The sequence below is a fragment of the Prionailurus bengalensis genome, chromosome A3 (genome assembly GCF_016509475.1).
Source record: "Prionailurus bengalensis isolate Pbe53 chromosome A3, Fcat_Pben_1.1_paternal_pri, whole genome shotgun sequence".
Lineage (NCBI taxonomy): Eukaryota > Metazoa > Chordata > Mammalia > Carnivora > Felidae > Prionailurus > Prionailurus bengalensis.
The window spans coordinates 31,126,618-31,139,574 of NC_057354.1; positions in this window are offsets into that span (position 1 = coordinate 31,126,618).

Consider the following 12,957-nt stretch of genomic DNA (forward strand, 5'->3'; position numbering starts at 1 on the left):
GATTTCTTGGTTGACCCATTCATAGTTTAGTAGCATGTTATTCAACCCCATGTATTTGTGGTCTTTCCAGATTTTTTCTTATGATTGACTTCCAGCTTCATAGCACTGTGGTCCGAAAAGATGCATGGTATGACTTTGATCTTTCTGTATTGGTGGAAGCTAGTTTTGTGAGCTAAGATGTGATCTAGTCTGAAGACATGTTCCACGTGCACCTGAAAAGAATGTGTATTCGGTTGTAGGGTGGAATGTTCTGAATATATCTGTTAAATCCATTTATTCCAGTGAATCATTCAAAGCCATTGTTTTCTTGTTGGTTTTCTGTTTGGATAATCTGTCCATTGATGGAAGTGGGATGTTAAAGTCCCCTACTGTTATTGTATTATTATCAGTTAGATTCTTTATGTTTGTTATTAACAGTTTTCTGTATTTGTGTGCTTGCATGTTGGGTGCATAAATATTTACAATTGTTAAATCTTCTTGTTGGATTGTCCCCTTTATTATTATATAGTGTCTTTCTTTGTCTCTTGTGACAGTCTTTGTTTTAAACTCTATTTTGTCCAAAATATGTATTGCTACTCCAGCTTTGTTTTGACATCCATTTGCATGATAAATGTTTCTCCATGCCCTCACTTTCAATCTGCAGGTGTCTTTCGGTCTGAAATGAGTCTCTTGTAGGCAGCATACAGAGGGGCCCTGTTTTTTTATCCACTTTTGTCACCCTATGTCTTTTGCTTGGGGCATTTATTCCATTTACATTCAAAGAAATTATTGATACATATGTATTTTTTGCCCTTTTGTTACCTGTTTTGTGATTGCTTTAGTAGCTTTTCTCTGATCCTTTCTTCCCTTGTTCTTTTTTATGGTTTGCTGGTTTTCTTTAGTGATATACTTGGATTCCTTCTTTTTTTCTGCATATCTATTGGTAGTTTTGATTTGTGGTTACCATTAGATTTGTATATAACATCTTCTGCATATAGCAGTCTATATTAAGTTGATGGTCACTTAAGTTTGGTCCTTTCCTTACTCCTCCACTTCTCACCATGTTTTGGGTATATGGTGTCATATTCTATGTCCTCCTACCTTGTGAGTCCCTTGGCTAATTTATTACAGAAGTGTTTATTTTTACTCCTGCTGTGTTCCCTATTTTTCATACTCTCCCTCATGGTCTTTCCTTTCCACTCAAGGAGTCCCCTTTAATATTTCTTGGTGGGCTGGTTTAGTGGTCATGAACTTTTTTAGTTTCTGTTTATCTGAAAAGCTCTTTATCTCTCCTTCTGTTCTCAATGATAGCCTTGCTGGATAGAGTATTCATGGCTGTAGATTTTTCCCTTTCAGCACTTTGAAAATACCATGCTACCCCCTTCGGGCCTGCACAGTTTCTGCTAAAAAATCAGACAATAGCCTTATGGGGTTTCCTTTGTATGTAAATCTTCTTTTCTCTTGCAATATTTAAGATTATTTATCACTATTTTTTTTTTTTGCTATTTTAATTATGTGTTTTGGGGTGCCTCGGTGGCTCAATCAGTTGGACTTCGGCTCAGGTCATGATCTCGAGGCTTGGGAGTTTGAGCCCCACGATGGGCTCTGTGCTGGCAGCTCAGAGCCTGGAGCCTGCTTCAGATTCTGTGTCTCCCCGTCTCTCGGCCCCTCCCCTTCTCATGCTCTGTCTCTCCGCCTCTCAATAATAAATAAATGTTTAAAAAAAATTAATTACTATGTGTTTTGGTGTGGTCCTCTTTGAGTTGAATGTGTTGGGAGGTCTCTGTGCCCCCTGAATCTGGCTCTTTGCCCCCAAACTCAGATTCGGGAAGTTTTCAGCTATTATTTCTTCAATAGATTTTCTGCCCCGCCCCCTTCTTCTGGGATCCCTATAATGTGAATGTTATTATGCTTAGTGGAGTCACTAAGTTCCCTAAGTCTATTCTCATTCTGCAATATTTGCTTGTCTCTCACCTGTTCATTGTTTTCAATTACTCTATCTTCCAGGTCCCTAATATGCTCATCTGCTTCCTATAATCTACTATTTATTTATTCCATCTAGTAAACTTTTAATTTCATTTATTGAGCTCTTCATTTCTGATATGTTATTTTTTTTAATGCTTATTTATTTTTGAGACAGAGACAGAGCATGAGCGGGGGAGGGTCAGAGAGAGAGGGAGACACAGAATCCGAAGCAGGCTCCAGGCTCTGAGCTGTCAGCACAGAGCCCGACGCGGGGCTCGAACTCACGGACCACGAGAGCATGACCTGAGCCGAAGTCGGACGCTTAACCGACTGAGCCACCCAGGCGCCCCCTGATATGTTATTTTTGATCTCTCTGTTAAGGGTCTCACTCAGGTCCTCCACTCTTTTCTCAAGTCCAAAGAGCGTCTTTATGGTCATTGCTTTACGTTCTTATCAGACGTATTACTTGCATTCATTTCATTTAGATCTCTCGCTGTGATTGTGTCTTGTTCTTTCATCTGGGACATATTCCCTGTCTCCTCATTTTGTCTGCCTCTTTGTGTCTGTTTCTGTTATTAGGAAAGTCAGCTCTGTCTTCTGCTCTTGCAAGTAGTGACTTTAGGAAGAAGAGGTCCCGGAGGGCCTGCAATGCAGTGTCCCCTATTCACCGAAACCTGGCACTTTGGGAGAGTATCCTATGTGTATTGTGTATACCCTGCTTTTGTGTCTGAGTCGCTTTTCCTTTCACTGTCTGCCCTGACTCCCCGCCTGCTGTGAGCTGTACCTGCTCTCTGGCGTTAGCGAGATCCGAGCAGGCCAGCTCTGAGAAGGCATGCTGGCAAGGGAACTTGGAGGCTGGGTGGTAATGTTAGCAAAACTTGTGCTAGACCGCTAGTCCTTGGCTGGATCCCCTGAAGCCTGGGAGCAGCTGGGGGCTGGGCAGCAAGATGTCTTTTGGGGCCATAGCCGGGTGTGGCATGCACAGCACGGTGGCCTGTGCACCGTGGCTGGATAGGGTTCATGTGGCTTTAAAATAATTTTCCCTGAGCCGAGACTTAGAGAGAGTGAGTCCTCAGGAGACCTTGTAGGCAGGATGCACTGCCAGCAGGTTAGGTATCAAGTGTCTGTGCCGCCCAGTCTCCTACAGACGTGTCTGTGCTTATGCTGGGGAGTGGGAGGAGAAAATAGTGCTGGCTCCCTCATTTCCAGAGAAGTCCCTCAACACGCTCTGAAATCAGTACGAACAGATCTGTCTCCTGTTTGCCCCTGGCAGCGTTAACTGCCGTTTTAAGTCGCCTCTCCATGCAAGCTGCTCTCTCTTTAAGGGCAGCAACCCAGCCATCAGCCCACCCTCCCTGCTAGCCCAGTGCCGAGTCAGCTGACTCTTAAAGCTCCAGGCTTAAAGTCCCACTGCTGATACAAACTCACAGAACTCGGCCTCTCTGGTTTTCTTTTCTTTTAATTTTTTTTTTTTTTTTTTTTTTTAATTTGAGAGAGAGAGAGAGAGAGAGCATGAGCAGGGGAGAGGGGCAGAGGGAGAGAGAATCTTTTTTTTTTTTTTTTCCAACGTTTTATTTATTTTTGAGACAGAGAGAGACAGAGCATGAACGGGGGAGGGGCAGAGAGAGAGGGAGGCACAGAATTGGAAACAGGCTCCAGGCTCTGAGCCATCAGCCCAGAGCCTGACGCGGGGCTCGAACTCACGGACCGCGAGATCGTGACCTGGCTGAAGTCGGACGCTTAACCGACTGCGCCACCCAGGCGCCCCTCTTTTAATTTTTTTAATGTTTATTTATTTTTGAGAGAGAGACAGACTGTGAGCGGGGGAGGGGCAGAGAGAGAGAGACAGAGAGACAGAGAGACAGAGACAGAGTCTTAAGCAGGCTCCAGGCTCCGAGCTGTTAGCACAGAGCCCCAAGCAGGGCTCGAACCCATAAACCATGAGATCATGACCTGAGCCGAAGTCAGACGTTCAACCCACTGAGCCACCCAGGCACCCCCAGCCTCTCTGGTTTTCTAAGCCAAATATTATGGAGATTTGTCTTCCCCAAGTGGGCTTCCTGGCATGAGGGCCCTCTTCTCTGCCCTCTCTGTGGGAGTGTCTCCCTCCTTCCTATGAGCAGCCTCCCACTGCCTTTGTGCCCTTCCTAACTCTTCAAATGCAGCTTCTTCTCTCTATTTGGTTGTGGAGTTTGTTCTGCCTGTCTTCAGATTGCTCATGGATGACATCTAGTTGCACACATGGGATGGGGTGAGCTTAGGGTCCTCCTACTCTGCCATCTTCCCCAGCTCCTACCACATCTTCATCCATTCGTCTATCAATGGACACTTGGGCTGCCTCCATATCTTGGCTATTATAAATAACGCTGCTATAATGGGCAAAAGACATGAATAGACGCTTCTCCAAAGAAGACATCCAGGTGGCTAAGAAACACATGAAAAAATGCTCCACGTCACTCCTCATCAGGGAAATACAAATGAAAACCACACCAAGATACCACCTCACCCCCGTCAGAATGGCTAACGTGAACGACTCAGGCAACAACAGATGTTGGCGAGGATGTGGAGAAAGAGGACCTCTTTTGCACTGCTGGTGGGAATGCAAACTGGCACAGCCACTCTGGAAAACAGTATGGAGGTTCCTCAAAAAATTAAAAATAAAATTACCCTATGACCCAGCAATTGTACTACTAGGCATTTATCCAAGGGATACAGGTGTGCTGCTTCAAAGGGGCACATACACCCCAATGTGTATAGCAGCACTATCGACAACAGCCAAAGTATGGAAAGAGCCCAAATGTCCATTGACGGATAAATGGATAAAGAAGATGTGTATACATATAAAATGGAGTATTACTCGGTAATCAAAAAGAAATGAAATCTTGCCATTTGGAGCTACATGGATGGAACTAGAGGGTATTTTGCAAAGCTAAATTAGTCAGAGGAGCACCTGGGTAGCTCAGTAGGTTAAGTGTCCGACCTCGACTCAGGTCATGATCTCACGGTTCGTGAGTTTGAGCCCCGCATAGGGCTCTGTGTTGACAGCTCAGAGCCTGGAGCCTGCTTCGGTCAGATTCTGTGTCTCCCTCTCTCTCTGCCTCTCCCCCGCTCACATTCTGTCTCTCTATTTCTCCCTCTCAAAAATAATAAATAAACATTTAAAATAAATACATAAATATATGTCAGTCAGAGAAAGGTAAGTATCATGTGACTTCACTCATATGAGGAATATACGATACAAAACAGATGAACATAAGGGAAGGGAAGCAAAAATAATACAAAAACAGGGAAGGGGACAAAACATAAGAGGCTCTTAAATACAGAGAACAAACTGAGGGTTCCTGGAGGGGTTGTGGGTGGGGGGATGGGCTAAATGGGCAAGGGGCATTAAAGGAGACACTTGTTGGGATGAGCACTGGGTGGTATCCGTAGGGGATGAATCACTGAAATCTACTTCTGAAATCATTGCTGCACTATATGCTAATTACCTTGGGTGTAAATAAATAAATAAATAAATAGAGCTGCTATAAATATAGAGCTACACATACCCCTTTGACTCAGCGTTTTTGTGTTTGGGGGGATAAATACCCAGTAGTGCATATAAATGCTTCTTTATTTTCGCTGCCCGCCCCCACTTAGACAAGAGCTGAAGGTCTTGAATGTCAGTAAAAGTTTAGAGCGCTCAAAATATATTTGGAAACCGCCTCTCCATCAGTGCAACCTCAGATTTAAAAGCAATATACATCTGGCCTTCATTCACAGATCCTGGCTCACAGCCCCCAAAGCCCTTAAAATTTTCTGAGGGATAAGGGCAACGGGGGCAAGGCTGGGATGTTGAATGATCACCATCGGCCAGTGATTTAATGCCATCGCTACTTAATGAAGCCTCCATCACACCCCAAAAGAACCGGGGTCAGAGAGCTTCCGGGTTGGTGAACGCATGGATATCTGGGGAAAGTGGTGGGTTCAGAGCATGGAAGCCCCACACCCTTCCCCAAATCTTGTCCCTACGCATCGCTTCCGTCTGGCCGTTCCTGGGTGATATCCTTTTATAATAAACTGTGATCTCGCAAGTAAAATGTTACCGTGAGTTCTGTGACCATTCCAGCAAGGGGATGGTTGGGACCTGTTGTCTGTATTGGTCAGTCAGAAGCTCAGGGGACAACCGGACTTGCAGCTGGCATCTGAAGGGCGGGGGTTGGAGGGAGCGGTCATTCCTGCAGGACAGAGCCCTTAACCTGGGGGACCTGGCATGATCTCCAGGCAGACTGTGTCAGAATCAAGTTGAACTATAGGACGCCCTGGTGGGGTTAGAGAATTGCTTGGTGGTGGCAGGAAAACACCCACCCCCACCCACCCACTACACACACACACAGACACACACACACACACACACACACACATTGAAATTGGATGTTAGAATTATTTTAACTGGTGATGAGAAAGATTACCAATGGGGAAGGAACTGCCAGTAGAAACACAGGAAGTCTCCAGTTTCCAGAACAAAGGAACGAGTCAGAAGCCAGGCCTGGGGTGGGAGACAATGAAATGCTGACAAAATCAGACAGTTGATTCTGCCAAATCTGTGATGCAGAACAAAGCAAGTGAAGGACCCGAGTGTGGCAAGGATACTAGGTGACACGAAGCGTTGGTTTGGGTAGCTGGGATACCTCACACATGGCTAGACAGAAAGAGAGCACAGAAAATTCTGTTGGAGTCGAGGGGAAACGAGAACCAGAGCCATCAGAGGAAATGGGAGAGGGTAACACTCAGGATGACGTTCAAGTTCAGCTGAGTTTCCTTCTGTAAGGTCCTGAGGCTCTCCTCTCAAGGAATTTACAACCTTCCTAAAGACCGACAGAGAAATCAAGTTGAACTTGATTTCAGAGAAATACCAGGGCAGTTCAAAGTGGGGCTGGATGGCACAAACCAGTCACTGCTGGGGCAGGAGGAAGGCAGTTGAGTTTGGCAGGGTGGGGGGCAGACACGGGAAGATTCCACAGAAGGGGACCCATCTGAGCTAGACCCCCACAGCAGAGGTGGTGAAGGAATTTGGGGCTGAGGGAACTGTCTGAGCAGAGCTTCGGTTAAAAAAGGGGCAGTGGCCCAGTAGGACCACGGCCCCAGGGGACACAGGGGGAGATGCCATCAGAACACGGGCAGGGCCTTCCACAAAACCTTAACCCCAGACCCTAAAATCTCATCCCCTCACCTTTAATTAAAAACCTTTTTTGGGGGGCGCCTGGGTGGCTCCGTCGGTTGGGCGACCGACTTCGGCTCAGGTCATGATCTCACAGTTCGTGAGTTCGAGCCCCTCGTCGGGCTCTGTGCTGACGGCTCGGAGCCTGAAGCCCGCTTCAGATTCTGTGTCTCCCTCTCTCTCTACCCCTCCCTGCTCACATCCTGTGTCTGTCTCTCAATAATGAATAAACGTTAAAAAAAAAAAAATTAAAAAAATAAATAAAATAAATAAAAACCTTTTTTTTATTATTATTATTGAAGTAGAGCTGACACATGTTACGTTCATTTCAGGCGTACAACAGAGCGATCTGACGAGTCCATATGTCATGCTGTGCTTATCAGGAGCGTAGCTACATCTGTCACCCCCCAATGCCATTACAAGGCCACTGACTACATTCTCTGTGCTGTGCCTTTTATGCCTGTGACTTTCATTCCCTCTTTAGTTTACTTCTGTCCCCATCACTCTGTCAAAACTGCTCCCATCAAGCCCCCAGTAACGACTTTTATGTCACCAAATCCAGCGAGCTCTTTCCTGTTGCCACTCTATTTGGTCACAGCAGCTGACTCCTGCCTTCTTGAAATGCTCTCCTCTCTCAGCTTCTGGGACCTTCTTGATTTCCTTCTGCCTCCCTGGCTCTCACTCCTCAGTCTATCTTGCCAGCTACGATCTCTCTAGTTCCAAGCATGGTGCAGCACCAGCACCTGGGAACCTGTGAGAAACGAAGATCCTTGGACCCCATCCCACGTCTACTGATCAGAATCTCCAGGGTGGGACCCAGGGACCTGTGTTTTATCCAGTCCTCTAGGTGACTCACGCTAACCACGGAGAACTGCTGATCGAAAACTTCCAGAGTTCTTGGCAGTTCAGAGCAGACTCCTTTTCTTTTCCCTGGCCACACCTTATCCCTTGATGTTATCCAAGCCTGTGACTTTGCTAATGATCTACCTACTGACAACTTCTAAATGCACATCTTCAGCACCAACCCACCCAAACTCCAGAATCCCCAGGCTTATTCATCTGGGGGTGACACAGGCATCTCAAATTCAACGTATCTGACATGGAAGGAACTTCTCTAACACCTGGGCCCTCTAAAACTTGGTCTTTGGCCATTTTTTACCATGTCGGATAAAAACACCTCCTCTACTACTACCCTAGATCAAACCACCATTTTATCTCCCCTGGACCACGACAAGAGCCACCTTCCAGGCCCTGTTTCCACTTTTCCCCCTGAGACCTCACACAACAACCAGAGTGGTCTTTTAAGAACTTAAATCAGATCATATCATTTCCCTGCTTAATCTCCAAGGGCTTCCTGTCACACCTAATTAAAATCTAAATACCTCGTTATGGGCTCTTAGGCCCTGCACGACTTGATCACTTTCTACGTGGCTCCCCGTGCTCCGCTTTGATGTCTGAGGTCAGACACTGTAACTGTATAATTCACACTAGGTGCTCTATAAGTTGGTCATTGAATGAAATAATTCTCCTTTTGCAAATAAGTGAATTTAGACTTTGACTTCCTTAGCTTCTTCATATTTGCTGAGAAGGACCTATATGACATTGACAATACCTTGGAGCCAGGACAGATGGGGTGCAAAGGAAGATTCTCAAAAATGACTTGACAGTGCTGTGAACTTCAGCACAGCAGGTGCCCGAGAGGCCACAAGAGGAAGCCCTAGAGGACAGACCTTAAACTCCACTCCCCACCAATCTAGAAAATCGCCTTTCTTGTTCATAATGGGGTATGGTAGTTGCCATGATGGGGGAGGCAATTGTGAATGAGGTTGGGATAAAGAATGATGTAGGGCCATTTGTAAAAACTCCCTCTTTTGGGCTGCCTACCCGTAGTGCTGTTCATGAGGTCAATGAGAGCCCCTAAGAATCTTATAGGCCAGACCACCAACTGTATTATGGCAGTTTTAAAAAATGGCCACACTAGTATCCAAAATCTATAAAGAGCTCACCAAACTCCACACCCGAAAAACAAATAATCCAGTGAAGAAATGGGCAGAAAACATGAATAGACACTTCTCTAAAGAAGACATCCAGACGGCCAACAGGCACATGAAAAGATGCTCAATGTCGCTCCTCATCAGGGAAATACAAATCAAAACCACACTCAGATATCACCTCACACCAGTCAAAGTGGCCAAAATGAACAAATCAGGAGACTACAGATGCTGGAGAGGATGTGGAGAAACGGGAACCCTCTTGCACTGTTGGTGGGAATGCAAACTGGTACAGCCACTCTGGAAAACAGTGTGGAGGTTCCTCAAAAAATTAAAAATAGATATGCCCTATGACCCAGCGATAGCACTGCTAGGAATTTACCCAAGGGATACAGGAGTACTGATGCATAGGGGCACTTGTACCCCAATGTTTATAGCAGCACTCTCAACAATAGCCAAATTGTGGAAAGAGCCTAGATGTCCATCAACTGATGAATGGATAAAGAAATTGTGGTTTATATACACAATGGAGTACTACGTGGCAATGAGAAAGAATGAAATATGGCCCTTTGCAGCAACATGGATGGAACTGGGGAGTGTTATGCTAAGTGAAATAAGCCACACAGACAAAGACAGATACCATATGTTTTCACTCTTATGTGGATCCTGAGAAACTTAACAGAAACCCATGGGGGAGGGGAAGGGGAAAAAAAAAAAAGAGGTTAGAGTGGGAGAGAGCCAAAGCATAAGAGACTCTTAAAAACTGAGAACAAACTGAGGGTTGATGGGGGGTGGGAGGGAGGGGAGGGTGGGTGATGGGTATTGAGGAGGGCACCTTTTGGGTTGAGCACTGGGTGTTGTATGGAAACCAATGTGACAATAAATTTCATATATTGAAAAAAAAAAAAAAGACCCAAAGGTTCTTGGCCTGTGGTTCATTCTTAGGATCATAAATAAGGTCACAGTCATGGACTTTGAACTCTGAATCAGATGAGCTAACTGGTAACTGCTGCCATGTGGTCTCAAAAGCTATAGGAAACACTAGTAATTTACTTTAAAGACAAATAACCCAGTTAACAAATGGGCAGAAAACATGAATAGACACTTTGCCAAAGAAGACATCCAGACATAACAGACACATGAAAAGATGCTCAATATCACTCATTACCAGGCAACTACAAATCAAAACCACAATGAGATACCACTTTACACTTGTTGGAATGGCTAAATTTAACAACACAAGAAACAACAGGTGTTGGTGAAGTTGCAGGAAAAGGGGGACCCTCTTGCACCACTGACGGAAATGCAAACTGGTGCAGCCACTCTGGAGAACAGTATGGAGGTTCCTCAAAAAAATTAAAAATAGAACTACCCTATGGTTCAGCAAATGTACGACTTGGTATTTACCCAAAGGATACAAATATATAGTTTCAAAGGGGTGTGTGCACCCCGATATTTACAGCAGCATTAATCAACAATAGCCAAACTATGGAGAAAGTCCAAAAATTAAACAAACAAACAAGGATAAAGAACAAACTGAGGGTTGATGGAGGTAAGTGGGTGAGGGAGGTAAGATGGGTGATGGGTATTAAAGAGGGCACTTGTGAGGAGCCCTGGGTGTTGCATGTAAGTGATGTATCACTGAAGTCTACTCCTGAAACCAGTCTTTCACTGTATATTAACTAAAATTCAAATATAAATTAAAGAGACTCCTGGGTGGCTCAGTCGGTTGAGCGTCCGACTTCGGCTCAGGTCATGATCTCACGGTCCGTGGGTTCGAGCCCCTCGTCGGGCTCTGTGCTGACAGCTCAGACCTGGAGCCTGCTTCAGATTCTGTGTCTCCCTCTCTCTCTGACCCTCCCCCGTTCATGCTCTGTCTCTCTCTGTCTCAAAAATAAATAAACATTAAAATATATATATATATATATTAAAAAATAAAAAGACAACTGCCCAATTGGCAAACATTGCCTTTGGAAAGAAAAATCAGATATTAAAAATGTATTGAACTATGAAAAAAAAAATGGCCACAAATTCTTTGCTACTCCTCCTCCATACTCCCAAGGGGGTCTATGTCCCCTCCCCTTGAATCTGGATGGACCTGTGACTACTTTGGTCGATAGGGTACCGTGGAAGTGAGGTTACGTGATTTCCAAGACTAGGTTGAAAGCTGCAAGTCAGGTTCCATGCCATCACTGGAACTCTCATGTCCTAAGAAGCCATGTAAGAATTCTTTCAAACCTGAGACCAGTATGCTGGGGGGAAGCCAGGCCATGTGGAGAAGCCATGCATAGGCATTCTGATAAGCACACCTGATTTTCCAGTCTTCCGCTCCTGTGCCAGCCATGCAAGTGGAAGAGCCTTTCGGTGATTCCAACCTCCAGCTATCAAGTCTCCCTGAGACTTTGAGTCTACGATGGCCCCAGACATCATGGGAGAAGCCAAGTCCCCACTGTGCCTGTTCACCTCCTTGGCCAACAAGCATCCATGGGCATAAGAAACTGGTGGTTGTTTTAAACCACTAAGTTTTATGGGTGGTTGCTACATAGCAATTATAGCCAGAATAGGACATAGGGCAATTGCTTTTGGTTCCCTAATCCCCTTAAGAAATCTTCTGCCTTTGAGCCCTTTCTTGCTGGGAGAGCATGTGGCCAGCAGACACAGGATTCTTTGGAGGAAAAAAAACAACAACCGAGTTTTAGGGTCTTCTAACCAAGCTTTCCAGAGTCCCTCCTGCCAGGGGGAAGCCAGCCCCTTGCCCATTCTGATCTGGTCACCTCACTCCAGGCTCCAGCCCAGCTATGACTCAGAGAGATGCCTCACTGCTCCCAGTCTACCTGGCAATAAGCCATCTCCTAAGGAAGAAGCTAAGGCTCTAAAAGTACTGTCGTCATAATCATTATGTAAGACTGGATGGATAGAAAATGGCCATAGCATTTTTGCCTAATGTTCCATTCTAACTGGCCAAAGTCCAGTTCTCTGTTACTGAATCATCCCAAGGGATGGCCATCCATGGTTTCCAGACCTATCATTTCCCATCCCAGCTGACCTTTCAACTTACCTCCCACATTCACATAAACATCACTCATTCACATAAACATCACGAGGCACTGTTCCACATCCCTGTAGTCTCTGACTTCTCCCCTTCCTGCCCACTTGTCCCTTCCCACTTAAGTGATCCACCCTGGGGTAGGGGTATGTAATCCAAATCCTGTTTCCAATGGGTCTCAGTTTATAACCTCCTTTCTTACAAACTTAGTGGGGCCTCTTGCCCATAAAAAGGGGACTAGATGTCCCATTTTTCCCAGCAGTCTTGGTTTATGCCCACTGACCTGCTTAATTAATACTGGTGCCCATTTCACATTAAAAGTGACCCAGTTTGGGGTTGTAATTTAGATGGTTCCCCAAACCTTAACTCCCATCCTTCTATCCCTTCATCCCTGACCATCTTTTACATGAGACAAATCTCTACCTAATTTCTTAGCAGGAGTAATGAGAACAGGAATAATAATAAACAGAACGCGTCTGTTTACCACAGGTGATGTGAGTGGACTTATTAAATGGAGTGCATTTTTCCCTGTGCGTGTCACAATCTAAATCACCTCTCTTGCATAAAATAAGGAACAGAAACTGAGTAAATCAAAGAACCGGTGATGGCCAATGTTCTTCCTAGGCCTCAAATTTTAAGAATTTATGCGAAAATTCATAAAACTGGGTTCAATCCAAGGTAGCAAAAAATTTTTCCTCTCTAGAAATTCCTGGCTACCAAAGTTCCAGAAATTGCTTTCTCATTCCCTAACGTCTCATTCTCTCCATTATGTAACA